Genomic DNA, 19959 nt, shown 5'->3' with positions numbered 1-19959 from the left:
CCCACAGTCCAGTTCTGTTTGCTCTTCAATTTTAATTCATGGGTCCTGAGCAGTAGTTCTCACACATGAGTGTGCATCAGAACCTGTGGTTTATTAAACAAGAATCACCTGTAGTTTATTAAACATGAAGCTTCTAGGGTTCTACCTCTGGAGAATCTAGTTCAGCAGGGCTGCCAGAGGGTCCTGGAAGCTGTATTTATGATGCACACTCTAGCTGGTCCAGATACAGGGGTCCATGGAATGTACTATGAGAAACAATGATTTAGTGGTGCTTGGGATTTAGGTAGTTTTGACAGGGAAGAAATACATGAAGAATAATCAGGAAATGATTGGGATGGACTGCCATAACCTCACAGAAAAATCATTTAAATTAATCCGCTCATCTGACTAAAGCAAGATTGTACACATCTTATAATTATATTCAACAAATGTTAGATAAATGTTCAAGAGTCTTACCCCAAATATTATTGAAACATTGTTTTTAGTAATAGTTAACTGTTTGCTTCCTGGACATTTCTAGAATCATGATGATTTTGAAAACTTTCTTATAGCATTCAAAATATAAATGGAAATGAACAGGTTCATAGACCCCATCTCACTTTAATGAACACTTGCTACATTTCCACCGGAAACCCTGTCCTGGGTTAATATCTGGCTTCGCCTTCATGTCTAATGGTAGGAGACAGAAAAAATGTCCCTGCTAATTACAGAACAATGGAATGTAGTTGGTGCCATAATAGATGGACCTATAAAGAACAGGGGAAATGAGATGAAGAAGCAAGTTTTTCGACCTAAAAGAAACTTTAAAGATAATTCTTAGGTCTATCAAAGACTTGTTTCACAAAGAAAAAACTGGGGCTCAGAATTAGGGAGGCTTCAATGTCTTCCTTCATTTGTGTGAAAGACCTTAAAACTCTACATCATGCTTTCTGTCCCACCCACATGAACTTTGTAAATGATATTCTTGGGGGGTGTATATATGTGTTTTGGTATGTGAATGAAAGAAAACTATAAATGTAACTATAATATTGTTTTCTTTAATCATTTATTTTCCACGGGCCTTTGGATCTTCTGAAATATCTTGATCACTGGGATTCTCATACCATCTTTTTTTAACATGGTGGATTGTTTATATAGCTGGATTGATCAGCACACATGTGCTTCCCTAACCCATGATTTCCCAGCTACTGGGGACCAGACGTGTAGAGCTATATGGTGTTAGTGTCAGATATCAGGTTTTGCTTTCTGAAACCTCACGCTGTCATGAAAATAAATGCATTTTGGGACAGGATTTGGTAATATTTTGACGTGTGGCATATTTAAAACCTAGGTACCCAAAGCAAAACAACAACAAACAAAACTAAAAGAAAAAGGAACAAAGAAAGAAATGCCTCTCTACACCTCCCACTTCTTCTAAGTCTCTAGCAGGGCTGGAAACAGGCAAGTAATGATCCTTTGAACTCTGTATTTCTATGGATAATGTCCCAGTTGATTTTTGAGTAGGAGGCTACCAGAGCAAGGCCACACAACACAGATATGCAGGGATAGAAAGCTTCCTTCAAGGGTGAAGTTGAAGCAGTTAGCAATTGTTGAACCTCTTTCCTGGCAAGCTCTAATCTGGGGCTGACAGGGAATTAAAGGTCTTAATGGTTTATAGCAGAGCCCTTAGTCATGTTATTTCTAAAACACAGAGCCGCTAACAAAACTTAGACTAGGTAAAATGGACAACTGCACGAATTTGCTTAATTCAAGTGTTAACCTCTAATTTGGGGCTTGAGGGCAGAGCAGAAATGTGATAAATGTTCATAATCTGCCTCCCCAGAAGTCTCTTTCTTTAAACTCAGTAGGGATCAGCTAGCTTTGCCTCTCTGCTCTCTAAAAGGAAGGATGGAGTTGCTAATTTGCTAAATACTTTTGGATAAATTCCCAACTTCATTTTAGACAACTGGACCAATTATGAACTACTTGGAGAACACCTCACAGAACAAGCTGATAGAATAAAACAGCAGAGTGTTCTATCCTGATTTAGGGATTTTGGAGTGAGCCCAGGAGTTAAGAGGCCTGGGTTCAAATTCCTGCAGTGTAGGGGTGGGTGGGACTTTTAACATAAAGCGTTTGGAATTAGACAGACCCAGCTTTATACAATACCTGTTACTTTCTAGCTGGGTGAACTTGAATTACTTAGCTTTTGAAGCTGCAGATTTCTTATCTATGTAATGGCAGATAGAGGGTGTTTGGAAAGTATCTGTGGTGAGTGACTGCTTACTTCACTGAGTGGTTAAGAGAATTAAAAGCATGAATTCACATGTGGCATTTAGGACAGTATTTGGCTCATATGTAGCAATGCTCAATAAGGGGTAATTATTTTTCCTATTTCTAGCTTATGGTTTTGCACAAGTCACTTAATCTGTCTTAATCTCTCTTTCCTTTATCTGAATCATATTTAATGGAGTTTTTGGATGAGAATTAATGGAAAGAATTTTATGAAAATGCCTGGCTCACAGTAGGCCCTCAATAGAGAAAAAAGGAAAAGAAAAAAAAGAAAAAGAAAAAAAGACAAATGGAATCTGCCCCTGGGTATCTGGGGTGCTCAGAGCTTCTAAACATGCAATTTTGGATCATTAACTCTTTGTGCAATCCGTCAATTATCACTACTTGAAAGTGGAGAAGCACTTCAACGTGCAATGCAAGGATGTGACCAAGAAAAGGAAGCTCGAACATATTTGGGGGGAGTAAGTGAAGCCACTCAGAGAGAGTGGATCAGGAAGGAGGCCTTAAAGGCTCTGGTTTAGTTGCTTAGCAGGACCTAGCAGAAGTAGCTTTCAGTCTAAGGATGTCAAGTAAATAGGACCTCAAGGGCAAAGAAAATATCATTTGTACTTTTGGTAGTTTCTACAGTTTTATCAGGAGCACAAGTTGAGCACATAATAGGCAACAAATGAATGCTTGTTGATGATACACACTATTGCTTGTGCACCCAGTGGCTCTTCTATTTTTCCTCTTGGTGATAGAAACCTGGTTTTGATCAGGCAACAAAAGGTCCAGCCCCAGAAAAATGACTCGTGGTTGGTCTAAATCAATCATAGCAATTCTGTTCTTCTTACCCAGTGATTGGTCTAGAAGTGGTCATATAACACAGTTATGGCCAATAAGACATCTGCTGACTATTTCTGGGAAATATTTTTCTTCTGAAAAGATAAATATTCATCAGGAGAAATCACACCCCCCCCCTTTTTTTTTTTTTTTTTAGTTTTGCTCTCATCCTATGACCTCCTGTTTAGGACCCTATTGCCTAAAGAACTTGTAATTGAAGCAGCCATCTTGTGATGAGGGGAAATTTTGCCAATACAATGAGAAATGCAAAGAGGAAGGATGGGAGGAGCCTGAGTCCTTCATGATATCTTTGAGCTGTAAACCAAACCCAGGGGCAACACACTTCTTATTAAGTAAATAATATGTGTTCTTATGGTTTAAGCCACTGTTAATCAAGTTTTCTGTTTATTACAGGTTAATCCTGGTAATGATAATAATAATGATAACATTTAGAGTCCTTACTATGTGCTGGGAACTTTCTAAGTGCTTAGTATATGTTTGTTCCTTTAATCCTCACAACAACCCTAAAAAGTAGTTGTTGTTATTATTATTCCTATTTTACATCTGAGGAAACTGAGGCACAAAAATATTAACTTGCCCAGTGTTACAAACATAGTAAATTACAGAGTTAGCATTTACATCTAGTTATCTGTTTCTACTACTATATAAGCTACTTCAGTACAGCTGAAATATTTATAATAACATAAAAATTGTCAGATTGAATTGCCTTATGTTGGCCAGAGAGCAATAAGAAAACACCTGAATCCTAATTTATTAATATAATATCAGGAATATAATAGCCAAGAGCCTATATAATGGCTATTTCATATATCTACTAAAGAAATTAAACATAATTTTTCCCGTATTTCAAAAATATGTACAAATGTAACCAAAGTACCAGGAAACATGTAACAAAAATGTTATTTTATGGGGGAATGGTTTACTAGTTAACAATGATTTGAAATGGTCCAAAAATTAAAATCATAAAAATGTAAATTAAAAAAAAATTTTTATTTACTTTTGGTTGCATTGGGTCTTTGTTGCTGCGTGTGGGCTTTCTCTAGTTGTGGCGAGCGGGGGCTACTCTTTGTTGTGGTGCGCTGGCTTCTCACTGTGGTGGCTTCTCTTGTTGCGGAGCACGGGCCCTAGAGCACACAGGCTTCAGTAGTTTCAACATGTGGGCTCAGTAGTTGTGGCTTGCGGGCTCTAGAGCGCAGGCTCAGTAGTTGTGGCATGTGGGCTTAGTTGCTCCAAGGCATGTGGGATCTTCACAGACCAGGGGTCGAACCCGTGTCCCCTGCATTGGCAGGCGGATTCTTAACCACTGCACCACCAGGGAAGTCCCATAAAAATGTAAATTATAATAGAATAGAAGACTGGATTTCACTCAATAACCATGCAGTTAGAGTCCTGGGAGGAGCAATGGAAGGATCTGTCATTGCTTCAGCAAGTGATACTCCTAAATGAAATAACACAAGCTTGGAAAGAGCTATTTGTCTATCTTTTTGATAGGGTTTGTACTGAAAATATTTTCATTCATTTATTTACAAGGTGACTTTTTCATGAATAAAACCAATAATAAGGTATCCTAATAATAAACCTAATAGATGAAAATGAGACTTTTCCTCCTCTGCCTCTTCTTCACTCATAGTAAATGATAAGAAAAAACTCTTACAAGAACTGGAAAGGAAAGAATTGCAATTTGCTATCTTTGTACACATGCTTAAATGGGATCCTAAAGAGAAGAGGACAAATTAATTGGAGTATTGGTTCAAATGTTTGTAGTGACAAGCAATAGAAAATCCAAATCAAAATGACTTAAACCATGCAGAAAATGAATTATCTCACTTTTTAAGAAGATATAATGTAGGGACAAATATAGACCTTATGTTCTAGAAGTGTAATGAAAGAAAAAAGAATGAGTTCCTGTAAAACCCTTGGAACAGAGCACATAGCTAGCATTCAATAAATATTAGCTACCATTATCTCATCAGTTAGGTTTATGTCACAAGTCCATGTCTGTACCAATCACTGACAAAGGGAATGGCACTTTCATGATTATCTTAAATTCAGCTGGATTTTTTGTGGTTTTTTTTGAGCTAGTGAGATAGGCATAGGGTCACCTTGTTGACAGAACAATTCTATGAGCAAAGAAGTAGGAGAATGGCTGCTGGTTGAGAACAAATAGTGCCAGTACAACTGTGTTTAATGTAATTGGGGAGAAGATCTTTTAAAATGCTTTATTATATTTAGGTATATTGATTGTCTGAGGTCTATAGGAAACCAATAATACCAGTATGAAATTGAAGAGGCCCTATTGTACAAGGGTAAGTCTAGAGGAGGAGGGGGGCAGAAAACTTACCACTCAAAACCCATACATTTGTCATATCAAGGGACTGCCCCTAAACTGGCTTAAGAAGTTAGGGATCTCAACCTCTTTTTCCCACACAATGACATTCTCTAACCACAGTTGGCATTTGGCTAATCTTAGTCTCCTGCTTTATTCCAGTTCTTCGTGCTGATTCCAAAGGCCATTCTTACTCTCCCATTATTCAACACCCATCTTTATAGTTGCTTAGTTTAGAAGCAAGAAGAGGGAACAGCCTTCTACCCAGGGACTTTTGGTTATATGGAAGAGAAACCTACTCAAGCTGGTTCCAGTAAATTGGTTGAGGGATACTACATTAAAATAAAAATAACCTTCATGAAGTCCAAATGTCACCAGACCTCAGAAGAACTCTGGGAAAGTGAGACTCAGGCTACTCTCTATCTCTTTGGGACTCTGCGGCAACTTACACGGATCTTACTGTATAGACCCAACATGGCACCCAGTGTTAATTCTATACTATTTAGCACAATCTCTCAGTTCAAGTTCTCTCCACTGACTCAGTCTCTCATTGTCCTAACTTTAAATTCCTGAGACACAAGTTTGATTAGTTTCACTTATCAAACCAGGTGCTGGTTATCATGGAGATGAATTAGTGACTCCATATGTAGGGAATAGTCTATTGTACTTGGATGGAAAGTGAAAATTATTCAGAATATGTGACAGATTATGGTAAATGGACTAAGCACTGAATTGAGAGTTTAGAAACCTAAGTTCTAATTCTGATTATGTCACTACCTGTTTGTAAGGTCTTGCTTCTGCAAAATATGAAATTAAAATAGATGTTCTCTAAGGTCCCTCTTACCCTAATATTCTATAAATCGTCATTTCGTAATCTGTGACATAATTCCTGAAGTTATCAATTATTGTACATTGACTATGTTGTACCTAGATTGATTCCTTGTAGCAGTTCAAGAACTTTAAACTCAGCAAAAATGTTTTACACAGCCCACCGTGGAGTGGCTTACTTCTGGGAGTACTTTCTGTAGAGTTAATCTAGGGTTAAAAATCTATCTGAATTTTTATTTATAGTCAACTTAGTAGATGCTAGAGAAGAAAGTATATCAGAGGTAAATCCAGGACCTCTGGATGAGGGAGCAATTGACTAAGATACACAGTAGGAGTCTATTAGAGTGTTTATTGTTATTTTGTTAATGAATAAATAGTAGATGTTCAGTATTTATATCTTGCTAAATCGATAAGAACATAATTATTACTTGTATTGCCATATTTAATAAGATTCACTGTAATCAATTCAACATTTTGTGTGCATGGATGCTATTCTGAACATAGAAATAGTCCCAGGCATTTTTTTCCTATTAAAATAGGGTTAAAGTTGAATGGCTTACTAGACTATATTCTGAATTCTCTGCTTCTACAATGACACAGGATTAAGAAACATATGCATGGACTTATGAAAGGTTTAAAGCAGAAAAAATTTCATATGTTTAATTGTAAGTGGAAAATTTGACGCTCGATAGGGTGCCTCACAAGGGGGTGATGGGCATAGAAACTACATTTGTAACAGTCACGGCAGAAGGAATAGGAGCTGCTTGGGCTGTCTTCATGTATTTGGTTATAGTGGAAGGAGAAGATGGCATTTCCTTCTCCAGTGGGAAGCCTGGATGAGGAAGCATTACAGGGTAGTGGAGACAAGTGAGGGCCCTGGAGTGAGACATCATCCTGAGTGTGTCCCTGGATCTCTGTGCCTTTGCCTCCTTGTCTTTGTTAGGTTTTCCAGAAGTAGACCCAGTGATCAGCTTCAAGTGCAAATATTGGGAGGTGATCTGAGAAAACATTGGTAGGGGAGTGGGGAAGTAAGCAGATGAAGGGAAAGTGGCCAATAAAAGCTGAGTTATCAAGCATGTTACAGTTGTGGGACCAGAGCTTCACCCTACTGGGGAACTCTGAGAGCCAGCGTAGACCACACACTGCAGAGCCAACCCACCTGAGGAGCAGTCCTCTTGATCATTGGTTGAGGGATGCTTCTAAGGGGGTGTTAATTCTCTGGCACTTCTGGTCAAATATACTGCAGGAAAGTGGGCTCTGGCAGAGATGCAGGTGTGTCATGGGGGAGTCCTGCCAGCATGCACTAAAATGATGGCTCTGAGAGGGGATGGTCAGGGCACAGACAGCATCTGCTAGAGTCTTTACCTAGAAAATGGAGATGATGATTGTATTTACCAGAGAAGGTACTTGCGAAGATTAAATGGTACATGCCAAGCTCTTAGTACTGTACTTGGCATATAACATTCAATAATGTTATTATTTTTCAATTTTTCAATATTATTAAAATCAGATCAATTTATGTTTGGTAGAAATGCCAAGCAGCGAGCTGTCTGGTGATAACATTTGGCTATGCCAAGGGAGGAGAGGAGGAGAAGCTGCCCATCTGTCAGCGATCTGCAGAAGTATCCCTACACTGCATTAGAGGCTGAGCCAGGGGGCCTCTGAGGTGCTCTCCTGCTCTGAGTTTCCATGGTTACTCAAACCTGTGTGCCTGCAGCAGACACATTTTATGCTCTCAGCCGCATGCCCTCCACCCACCTCATTTCTGCTGCAGCTGTGCTGGGCAGGTGCCAGTGTTGCTCCTGGGAGCCCATCTCAAGCACCTGCTGCAGCATCTCTCTGCTTCCAGCCTTGGGGTTTCTTTAAGGCAGGGTAGATTGGATGCGCGGGGGAGTTAATGCCCCTGGGTGGGAGGGGATATGAAATGAAGACCCAGTCTTTATCCTCTGAGGGATGGTGAGGCCTGGGTAGAGGTGGTAAAACAAATGAAGTTAAAATATACTTGCTAAGTTAGAGCTCTGTTTGAGGTGCTCTGAGTGGAGCTGGGGTGGAGTGGGGATGTTTGAGAGAGGAGAGAGCTGAATTGTGAAGGAATTCAAACAGAAGCCAAACAGGCAGAGAGAAGGACAGGTTTTCCATCTGGAGAGGCCAGCAGGTGCACGGGTGTGTTGGAGGGAGAGCAGAGCCCAGAGTACATGGGGCAGGGAACTGTCGGAGATGGGAGAGAAAGGTAATCCGGGTCCTATGAGAAGGACCTTCCCCTGCAGGTATGGGGAGCTTCTGAGACTTTTAATCAGGAGAGGGACTGGATGAGATCTGTGATTTACTAAGCATGCTCTGGCAGCAGTGGGAAGGGTAGACCTGAGAGAGGAGATGCTAGAGACAGGCGGTTCCAGCAATGGGGAAGACAGATAAGGACAGCCTGACCTAGGGCAATGGAGCAAGTGGGGGCTACGGTGATTTGCATCATCAGTACTTTTAAAGAACAGGAATAAGGAGGTGGAGGAAGGGAAGGGAGGGAAGCAGCGGAAGGTTAGAGGCCACAGCAAAGCATGTGAAGAGAACTTCCCTGTCAGTTGCTTCCTCAAATGGTTTGCAGATGAAACAAGTTTTCTTTCCCCCCCTCCCTTGAAGTGGGCCCTAGAAGGACAGTTCTGCATCCTTCTTTTAAATCCACTACTAACTCATACCCAGATTTATTTCTAGAAGCCTTTAGTTCAAGTGAACCAACATCAGCATCTTCTTCAAAGGTCTTTGGACAGAATATCAGATTCCTTGGCTGCGTTTTGTTTCTTGGTGCGTGGAGCTATTTCCTACATGGTACGTGGAAAGATGTCTTGGAACAACATGCATTGGAATGTGAGGGAAATAACGTGGACTCATGCCAGCCATTTGCAATGGCTGTGATGAATGGGTTGAAGAAAGACTCTTGCCAAGTTCATCCTTCTACTTGGAGACTGGGTAAGTATCAGGTGCAATATAGAGTCCTTTAGGGAAAAGTCAGGGAAGAGGGTCCTCCATTACAGATGAGCCAAAAACTGATAAGTACCCCCTGCAATTACACAAAGATTGAAAGACAGGGCAAGGGAGAGTTATTTTTATCATGTGATCCACAGAACCCCAGAAACCCATCTGTAACAGTTTATGATTAGAAGAGTGCAGAGACACCAACCCTTGGAAACATCTATGTGATACATTCTGGAACAGTAACGTTGTATTTTACCCTTAATGAAATAATAACTGTGCAGTAAAGGAAAACTTGTCTCAGCAATCCACTGATTTGTGTGCAAAGACAATAACTTTATTCTTGGATCTTACCATCCCCAGTTTTCTTAGATTGTTATTGTCTTAGATTGTTATTGTTATTTTAACTCCAGATGTGCACAACATCTTGAAAATTACACTAAAGTAAGTAAACTGAATGTTTGATCTTGAATACCATTTTGTAATACATGCTTGCTTATGTTTGCAGTGTAGAGAGTATTTTAATTATCTTTATGTATCTTAATAATTGTGCTTTTGGTGTAGAATATCATGGTCTGTAGCCCTGGTGGGTCTTCAAGTCCCTGTTGGCTCTGGTTCTGTTTGTTAATTCTGTAGACCTTCTGGCCCTGTTTTCTAAACTGGGGTAGGCAGTGCATTTGGGGGGGATGGTAGGCAAAGTTAAGCAGTAAAAACAGCACATCTTGTAGTGTGTTTATTTGATCAAAATTGAAAGAATACAGATACATTATGGAACAAATGTGAAATGTGTTTGTATTTCAGAAATAACCTGAGATCATAAAGAAATCTTGTATCTAGAGCTGGTTGCTCAGAAACACTTCCTGGCCCTCTAAAACTCTGCACCCCCTCACTTCCTCACCCAGGTTTGCTTTCGCTCTGCTCTTGTTACAGGTGCTTCTGAGGAGGAACATATTAAAGCACTAGCCTTGGAAAGACGCTGGGACTGGAATCAGGATAGCCTTGTCTTGTCTACGTAGTAACGATGCTGCCATACGCAGCGACTTTTAATGGTTCTGAGCCTTGCCTTTCTATCTGTAGAATGGAGATGTTCTTCCCTATCCCATAAGGTCACTAAGATGGAAATGTAATTAGATTGCTAATATCAAACTGAATTTTGGTCTTTAGTGAAATGAGTATAAAAATTCAAAATATAGATCTTTCTTTTAAAGATCATTTCATTTAAAAATCATTTAAAAAGCAGGCTTCTTGAAGACTGGGCCTCAATTTTTCTGTGTGCTCTTCCATAATTTTTACCTTGGTTTATTTCATAATAGTGCCTGAGTTCTTTTGACACAAAGGGCCTTTGCATATTAAATACATTGAAAGATTTTTTTTCCCTTCCATGAAGAAATACACTTTCTCAAAGCTCACGCCTCCAGCTCATTCTGATTTCTGTTCAAATGCCACTTCATTAGAGTAGCCTTCTGTGACCAACATATCTGCCCCTTCACCCCATCCCGACCCTCCACCCGTACCCTACCCCTGCTTTTTTTTTCTTCTTATATTACATACCACTCTCTGCAGTGCTATTGTATTTTTTGTTTATCGTCTCTCTCTTACAAATAAGAAACGGCTTGACAGGGGGAGGAACATGTCCATTGCCCCCGACCCTGCCCTTATATCCTTAGTGTTTAAAACAGTACCTGGCTCATAGTAGGTCTTCAATAAATAGTTGTAGAATGAAGCAAAGAATGATTTTTTTCCCCTTGATACATAGTCCTTCAGGTCCGTCATGTCCCCGTATTTGATAGTGACATTGGAAGAAGATATTTCTTTCCTATAAAATACCAACCTTGTAACTCTTATGGGAAATGGCAGCTGACGGGAGACCTCAGAGCAGAGAAGAGGAGGCTGTGGGAAGTGGCGGGGACTGTGTGTGGGGAGGCAAGGCCCACCTCCCCCGGACGGTGAGGTGGCTGTCTGAAATTTACCACCTCTGGACTCATATTTCAGTGGTGCAAGTCCAGTGTTGCCATATCTCCTAATTTCTTTTAAAGAAGACAGAAATCTCCATTGATTTTTTTTGGGGGGGGGGCTTTTGTGTGTGTGTGTGTGTGTGTGTGTGCCACAGGTACTTTGTTTTGTTTTTTACATTTATTTATTTATTTTTGGCTGCGTTGGGTGTTTGTTGCTGCGCACGGGCTTTCTCTAGTTGCGGCGAGTGTGGGCTACTCTTTGTTGTGGTGCGCTGGCTTCTCATTGTGGTGGCCTCTCGTTGCGGAGCACAGGCGCTAGGCGCGTGGGCTTCAGTAGTTGTGGCACGCGGGCTCAGTAGTTGTGGCTTGCAGGCTCTAGAGTGCAGGCTCAGTAGTTGTGGCTCACGGGCTTAGTTGCTCCGCGGCATGTGGGATCTTCCCGGACCAGGGATCGAACCTGTCTCCCCTGCGTTGGCAGGCGGATTCTGAACCACTGCACCACCGGGGAAGCCCTCTCCATTGATTTTTAAATGCTGGCTCAAAAAAAAAAATTTGCAGGCCAAACACAATACTACTTTGGGTCACTTTTGACCTCTGAGGTACATACCTTTCCTTCTCTAGGAAGCCTGGAAGATAGAACAGGACACATATACATGCTTAAAATGTCCTTGATGGGTTCTTGCCCTCAGTGAATGGCTGGCTGGGTCCAGCAGGAATTTACGTGTTATGCAGGGACCTGGGGCTGCGAGCCCTAAACTTCCGATTCAAAGTTAGCCGAGTCCCAGGCCACCTTCCTGGGTTGCCCCACCTTACCATGCTCCCTTCTGCCACTCCTCAGCACGTCCCGATTTGTACCAGTTTGGTTTTGCTCTTGTAAATTTATTAGTCTTAGACCATTTCACATGCATACACACTCTCTTTTGAGCTCTGACAATATCCCGTTAAAGCTCCTAACTCAATAAATATTTACTGACTGCATGACTGCTTTCCTCAGTACACATCTTCTGTCAATTGAGCAGCCTTTACTGGCACTGAATTTCCACTATCCATGCCTTCTTGCCCACAGCTCCAATCCATCCATGGTGATGTGAAGGCCAATTAACATCGATAGATAAGAACCACTCTCTTTAAATTCTTCTACTAGCAGAAGCTCAGCACGAGGACAATTTTCTATGTGAAAATGTGATTTTTAATGTTGGTATTTATTAGGTAGGATATAATTTTACGCAACGCTCATGTTCCATGAACTAAGTTAAAAGAAAGTCTTCAAAAGTGAAAACAGTTGTTAATTTTTTTTTAAAATTTATTTATTTATTTATTTTTGGCTGTGTTGGGTCTTCGTTTCTGTGCGAGGGCTTTTTCTAGTTGTGGCAAGCGGGGGCCACTCTTCATCGCGGTGCGCGGGCCTCTCACCATCGCGGCCTCTCTTGTTGCGGAGCACAGGCTCCAGACGCGCAGGCTCAGTAATTGTGGCTCACGGGCCCAGTTGCTCCGCGGCATGTGGGATCTTCCCAGACCAGGGCTCGAACCCGTGTCCCCTGCATTGGCAGGCGGATTCTTAACCACTGCGCCACCAGGGAAGCCCCAGGTCTTAATTTAATAGCATTCATTTTCATCACAGGAAAGCAAAATTGATGACCAGCAGCTTCCAAACTCCGTAAGTCAGGGTAGCCAGACTCCTAAGCCACCTCTTCTAGCAAGTCACATCCAGCAACCAAAGGAATCCCAGAACAGTCTCACGCCTGAGGTGGTTCACCTAGTAGTTTACTTAGCTTGTGGATGCTTCCCTTCCCACCTGCAAGATTTCCTCCTGTCTGCCCATCCCCCCACACAACTCCCCGACAAATCCACTTAGCAAGTGACTTTCAATATCAATTGAATTGCTGGGAGGAGAGTTTTTCCCTTACTGAAGGAAAAAAAAAAAAATCCGCTTCACACAGGTGCAATGGCCTGCCTCGATGAAGAAAGGCTACCTAGATGCCTACAGCAGAACCCACTTTTATACAATAGCCCCCCCCCCCCCGCTGCAATGTGAGGCTCTAGGTAATGTGATCTGTTTTCACACAGCCTAGTGTTAGGGTGCTACTGCCACTCACTGTAAAGGTTACTATCTCTCTTTTATTGTAATTACAAAAGGTAACTGCAAAACCCGAAACCTTGCTGGGAAATTGCCTACCTACACAAAGAACACAGAGACCCTATCGTTTCAGAGTTCACTTCTTTCCGAGCTTTTTTATAAAGGAGTTTTTGTCTGCCTTGCGAGGCTCAATCACGGAGAAATTGCAAATCCAGGTTAGCTGATGGCTTGGAGGGTTTCAGTGGAGGAGGTGCTCTTTGGTGGTTTGCATAGAGGTGCTTTACACTTTAAGTCACAAAGTTAATTAACACTACAACCCTGATACATTTTAGATAGTGGGAAGGGGGAGGGGGGAAAAGGGGAGAGAGAGAGAGAGGGAAAGGGAGAGTTTCCTACTAAATGATGTCTCCTGTTTTTTCAGATCCTATCAGCTTTCCTTGAAGGAGGCATTACAGTGTGTTCATTCTCCCGCTGTTTGCTTTCAGCACCCTCGGGCTCAAGGTTTGGATACTGTAATCACGATGCAGAGGGTGTTGGGAGGTATTTATTTTTATCCCCACTGCCAGCATCATCACAGTGTGTGCGATCCAAATTCACACTCCTCATACACACAGCCCGTGGCACTGCTGTGGGGCCGGCTGCTTTCCCCAAGGCTGAGATATGGTCCAGGTTCTTGTCTTGCCTCACCAAAAAGGTGATAGCAAAAATGTGTGAGTGAAACCTACACTCACAGTAGCTTACTTAACAAATTTGAAACGTGTTTCAAACGTGTGATTTGCTGTTCAGTGGGAGCCCAGGATGAAGACTGCATGTCTGTATGTGTGTGTTTACGTGTGTGTACCTGTATTAGCTGTTGCAGACATGGCGAATGCTCTAGATGGGCTCTCCCTCTCTCCTTACTAACAGAAGCTGACTTTCCCAGGGCGGCAACGTGTTCAGCTCAAAAATTGAGTTTCCCCTGAGGTAGGTGTGGCCGTGTAACCAGGTTTTGGCTGACTGGACGTGCGCAGAGTATTCTGCGGGACTTCCAGGAAGCCTTCTGCAAAGGGAGGGCGGACGCTTTTGCCCTTCCTGTCTCCCTGCTGACTGGAAAGCTGATATGAGGCTGGCGCCCCAACTAGCGATGCTGGACTACCAGGTGACCTTGAAGACAGAGCTGAGAGTTGAGGTGTGGAGTAGGAAGAGAGAAGGTGCCTCGGTCCCTGAAGACTTTGCTGAGTTGTCACACCAGCCCTGACCTGCCTCCTCTGGTTTTTCCTTATGAGAGAAACTTCCTTTGTGTGTTTGGGTCATTATTTTTGGTGTCTCTGTCACAAGTAGCCAAATGCAATTGCTAACTGATATATCAACCTGAGGTTTAACATTAACGAGGCCTGATTCGAGGGGTGAGTAAGCACAGAGGACAGAGAATAGTGCCTGGCACAGAGGTTGTGTGCAAAAAAGCTAGCTGTTAATGCCCCTTCGGGGAATTATTACATTTGCCAATCATCTCTGAGTTTACACTTTAATTTAGGAATACCCATTTTAATTCAGCTTTGTGTTGCAATTATAAGGGCTCTAGAAGAGTGTCGACTCAGCTTGGTTGTCCTAACTGACATGTTCGGCCCACAGAATTTGAGTGTATGTTAAGTTTCTTCATTTATTCATTCAGGAAATGTTTATTCAGTGCCTGTTATGGGTGAGGCACAGCTTTAGATATCGGTGCGGGTCCAGGGGGTGGTTATATAAAGGAAAATGAGAGGGAGACTGGCTTCAAACTTATAGACTAGGAAAGGAGAGAATTAATAAATAGTAATAACAGCTAACGTTTACTGAGCACTGATGATCAGCTGCAGTATTTTACCTGTATCATCTCATTTAATATTGATAACAGCCCTTTGAAGTACACAGGTGCTCTTATTTTTCTAATTAAACAAGCAAGGATCTAGAGGTACAAGGAAAGCAAGTAACTTGTGCAAAGTCATAGTGAGTGATGAAATTGGAAGTTGCAAATGGTATTTGTGTGCTCTTAATCACTATGCAATAGCTATAATAATTCAGCAATTTATTGAGCCCATTTTATGTGCAAGACCTACATCGTGTTATAGGGCAGTGGTTCTCAAAGTGTGGTCCTCGGACCAGCAGCTGCAGTGTCACCTGGGAAATCCTAGAAATGCAAATCATGGGCCTCACCCCCAAACCTGCTGCATCAGAAATTCTGGGGTAGGGCCCAGCGAGCTGGGTTTTAACAAGCCTTCCAGGTGATTCTGATGCCTGCTGAAGTTTGACAACCACAGTGGTAGGGGATGAATAGATAGGTGAGACTAAGTTTGGAAGAGGGTAAAGCAGGTATAAAAATAACTCTACCTCCAGGCAGATAAGATGCAGAAAGGACTAGAATCCTATTGAGTTTGAGTTTGCTGCCAGATTTTCTGATTTTTCAAGAGAAGTTGGAATCCAGATTTTAATGGGAAATCTTTCAACTTTATCACTGGAGCCAAAATAAATTTTTTTAAAAATAAATAGGCAAAAATAAAACCTGTCTGCAAGGCAGGCAGCAGCCTGTGAGCCCTGCTGAGGACGATGGAGAGGCATAGTAGCTTTCAGTGGTCTGCCCAGAGCCGTCTAGGAGTTAATTTTCCTACAGGCATTGTGGGAACTGGAGTAGTGCTGTAAGACATAAATTCACTGTATTGGTTTGCTAGGGTTGCAAACAAAGTACTATAACCCGAGTAACTTAATCAACAGAACTGATTTTTCTCACAGTTCTGGAGGCTAGAAGCTTAAAATCAAGGTGTGGGCAGGCCTGGTTTCTTCTGAGGGCTCTGAGGGAGAATCTGTTCATTGCTCTCTTAGATTCTAGTAGCCCCAGGCATTCCTTGGCTTGTAGATGCAAACTCTAACCCTCCATCTTCACATGGTATTCTCCCAGTCTTCACATGGTTCTTTTCTTCTAAGGACACCAGTCATATTGGATTAGGTGCCCACCCTACTCCGTTATGACCTCATCTTTACATCTGCAATGACCCTATTTCCAAATAAGGTCACATCCTGAGATAGTGTGGGTTAGGACTTCAACATATCTTTTTGGGGACCCAATTCAATCCATAACATTCACTTTTAGGTAGTGTAATTCAATAGTTAAGTTCTTTGTTTTCCGTATAAGTGGAGGCTAATTCATTAATTTTTTCCTTGTTCCTTTCTATGGGAATAGTTAAGAGGATAGGATATACCTTAATGACATTTTATAGTCAATGTGTAGTTATTTGATGACTTTACAATCAACGGAGACATGGAGCTAATGGTAAAGCAGATGACCTTTGCCTTATGTGAAGTAGAACACACAAAACAGAGCTCATTTAGAAGATACTTGAGAGGCCTGTGATTTTTGAGAACTTGGGTGAAGAAAGGCTACTTTGATAGAAATCCAAATATTCTGTTTGGCTTAAGGTGAGGTCAAGGCCCAATGGCTTTAAAGGACCCCTCGAAACACTTTTAGTATTTGATTAGAGTCTGGCTAGCCGTGGAAATATGGGGAATTTTAAATATGGGATGATAAATCCAGAAAAATTTAGGAGCACACAGACAAGATTCTACCTCTCCATGTACTTTGTCCCCCAAAACTAATAGGAAAGTCTGACACAAAAGTCAAAAGATAGGCTCATATATTCTGAGAATGTCCTCACTCCTCAAGAGCTGGAAAAAATATAAAAAATTTAATTTTACCTTACTTTTAAGACACAATCTTCAATTGCATACTTCTAGATTTTTGCATATATTTTTCCCTGTCTTTTGTGTGTGTGCACCTGCATGTGTATGTTTTATATAATTGAATCCAAAGTCAACCAGCTTAAGCCTAATGTCTGAATTGACATTAAGGATTTACTGCTTTTGGCTTCCCTGAGGATTTCTAAATTTAGAGTACAATACTTTTCAGCACTATCCACATTTTCATTTATCCATTTTCTAATATTTTCATTTAAAATAACATAGGTAAAATGCATAAGAAAGGTTTAGTTTCAACCCCCACCCTTTTTTTTTTTTAGCTGAAGAATTGTTTTTCAAAGGAAATCCAACATGTAAAAATAGATGTCAGGGGAGTTGCTCTGACTGAACCAAGAAGGGTCGAGGGGGTACCTTCCAGGGGCTCCACCTGGGACCCCTTGGAGCATCATTTGAAAATCACTCCCATGAAATATTTGCAGAAAGAAATGCTGAAGTCCTAATAAAATGGTTATGTTGACAGTTGCTGGCCGGAAGGTAGCAGCATGGCACAGTAGCTTGAACTGTACATTTCTCAACTCACTCATTCAATAAATATTTGTTGAGTGTCCCAGGTTCTGTGGCTGTGTGAAGTCTCAATAATGGTATATGAAATATAAATTAAGGGCTTGGGAATTCCCTGGCGGTCCAGTGGTTAGGGCTCTGCACTCTCACTGCTGAGGGCCCGGGTTCGATCCCTGGCCAGGGAACTAAGATCCCACAAGCCAGGCTGTGTGGCAAAAAAAAAAAAAGGGGTCAAAGTTTGGCAGATATTGCTAGTTGCCTTCTATGATAGTCAGCCTCCAAGATGGCCCCCAACAATCCCCATCTCCTGGTATTTGTGGCTTCATGCAAGCCCCTGCTACCATGTGCCAGGGTGTTCTGTGTGAGCAGTAAGGTACAGCAGAAGTGAAGGAATGTCACTTCTGAGATTAGGTTCTAAGAGGCTGTGACTTCCATCTTGGGCATGTTGCATCTGTTTGTCGTCGGTCTGTCTCTTTACATCTCTTAGATCACTTACTCTGGGGGGAGCAAGCCTTGTGAGCAGCCTTATGGAGAGGTCCACATGGTTAGGAAATGAAGTTTCCAGCCAACAGCCAAAAAAGAACTGAGGCCTGTCAACAGCCATGTGTGTGTCCTTGAAATGGATCCTGAGCCTTCAGTGACTACAGCCCTGGCTGACAGCTTGACTGTAATTTCATGAGCGACTCTGAGCCAGAACCCCCAGGTAAGCTGCTTCTCCATTCTTCTACCCCAGAAACTATTTGAGATAATACATGTTTGTTACTTTAAGCTGGTAGTTCTGGGGAGGGGTAATTTGTTATACAGCAATAGATAACTAATTCACCTACTCAAAATCTCTTCTTTCTTTTCTCCTTTCTAACAAGTGTCAAATTTCTTTCAAAACATCAGTGTGCCCAGAAAAAAAACCAACCAACCAACCAACCAACCAACCAAACAGAAGTTACCCAAGAAGAAAAGTGGGACTGAATCTACAGAATCAGAGCACCTTGGGTCTTGGCTGCTGAAACACAAAACAAAGTAAAACACTTTTCTCAGTTGTATTTTAGACTCATACTTAAAACAAAATAAAACAACAACAAACATTTTTGACTCCTTCTCTGGGGAGCTTGAGTGATGAGGAAATCATCAGAAACTATTTCTGTTTGTCCCTCCCTGGTCCCCATCCCAGGAACCAGACTATTGAACTTGGCCAAGAATAAATGGAACTTGAGTTTCAAAACCTTCCTACCCAATAATGTTTCAAATTTGTAGCCTTTGAAGACTGTGAAGATGTGAAATGTAGCAAACTGAATTGAACATTTACCAACAAGTGTTTGGAGAATTCTCTTGCCTTTTTGAGCAAGAAACTGTTTATAGACATGATTGTAAGAACCTTCCTTTTTATTCTCCTCAGTAACTGGGGTTGCCTAAAGTCTGAAGCTCTCTTATCTGCCCAGACATTCTTTGATCCACCCACCTTAAACAGAACAGGAAAAAGGGTTTGTTTTCATTTTGTTTTTAAGCATTGTCACACCCTAAAGGAAAATTTTTAGGTTGTGTGTTAGACTAGACAAATTAAAAACATCTAAAAACAACACCTCAAAATGTGTTTATAATTTAATGTGGAAATGAATAAAAAGTGGATTCAATTTTGGGTTAAAAATTAACAAAAAATTGTCTTACTGAGGAAACTCCTTTCTTCTCACATTCTTCTTGTTCTCTTCAGTCCCTTCCCCAACTTTTCACTGTCGTTTGAAATTATAATTAATCTGCTGAACTCAACAATGTCTATTAAAATCAACTTCTTGTAACTGTTAAAAGTCTTCTATATTAGGACTTTAAAAAATAATATCAGCTCAGTTATTTTGATATTAAAATATTTTGGGGAGGGGGAGATGAGGAAGATCTGTAGAACAAAAGAAACTGCACAAGAGATCATGAAAATTAAATTAATTTCCAGTTGTGTAGTAATCATAAGAGAAAGCAAAACATACCTCCCAGAGAAATTGTTATCATATATGCAATCATTTCCCTTGAAATAACATAAATTAACAAGGGAATCTGAACTTTTAATCAGTTCTTTGGCATTTTCGCAGTATGTGGTTATCTAGTGGTATATTCTTAATAGAGGAACTATTAAAATTTTTGGAGCTAAATTATGTCAAAAATATGATCACACTTTAATTAAAAAATACATAAGAATGAAGAAATGGAAACTGAATACGTACTAGGATTTCTGAAACCTAATCTGAATTGAAATGAGGTAGGAACATAAATTTTGGTTGCTAGGTGAGGACTCACATTGTTTTACTTTGAAATGGGGACATGAACCCTTGATACAATTTTTTTTTTTTTTTTTTTATCACTCAGGTAATAAAAGGACCTCTCACATTGATCATTCTTTGATTGGCCCAGAACCCAGCTTCAACTTCCTATAATGCTTGGAAATA

General features: G+C 41.0%; 1 long non-coding RNA gene across 1 annotated transcript; it reads left to right on the top strand.

Moving 5' to 3' along the window:
* The first annotated feature begins 756 nt into the window (after positions 1-756).
* LOC309624446 lies at positions 757-19106 on the top strand. The gene is made up of 2 exons (XR_014241931.1): positions 757-14402; positions 18018-19106. It is a non-coding gene; the product is annotated as an uncharacterized lncRNA (long non-coding RNA).
* The last annotated feature ends 853 nt before the right edge of the window (positions 19107-19959 follow it).

Source organism: Balaenoptera borealis, assembly GCF_965194805.1.
Source record: "Balaenoptera borealis genome assembly, chromosome: 2".
NCBI classification, from domain to species: Eukaryota; Metazoa; Chordata; class Mammalia; order Artiodactyla; family Balaenopteridae; genus Balaenoptera; species Balaenoptera borealis.
This window is presented reverse-complemented; position numbering and strand designations above follow the sequence as displayed.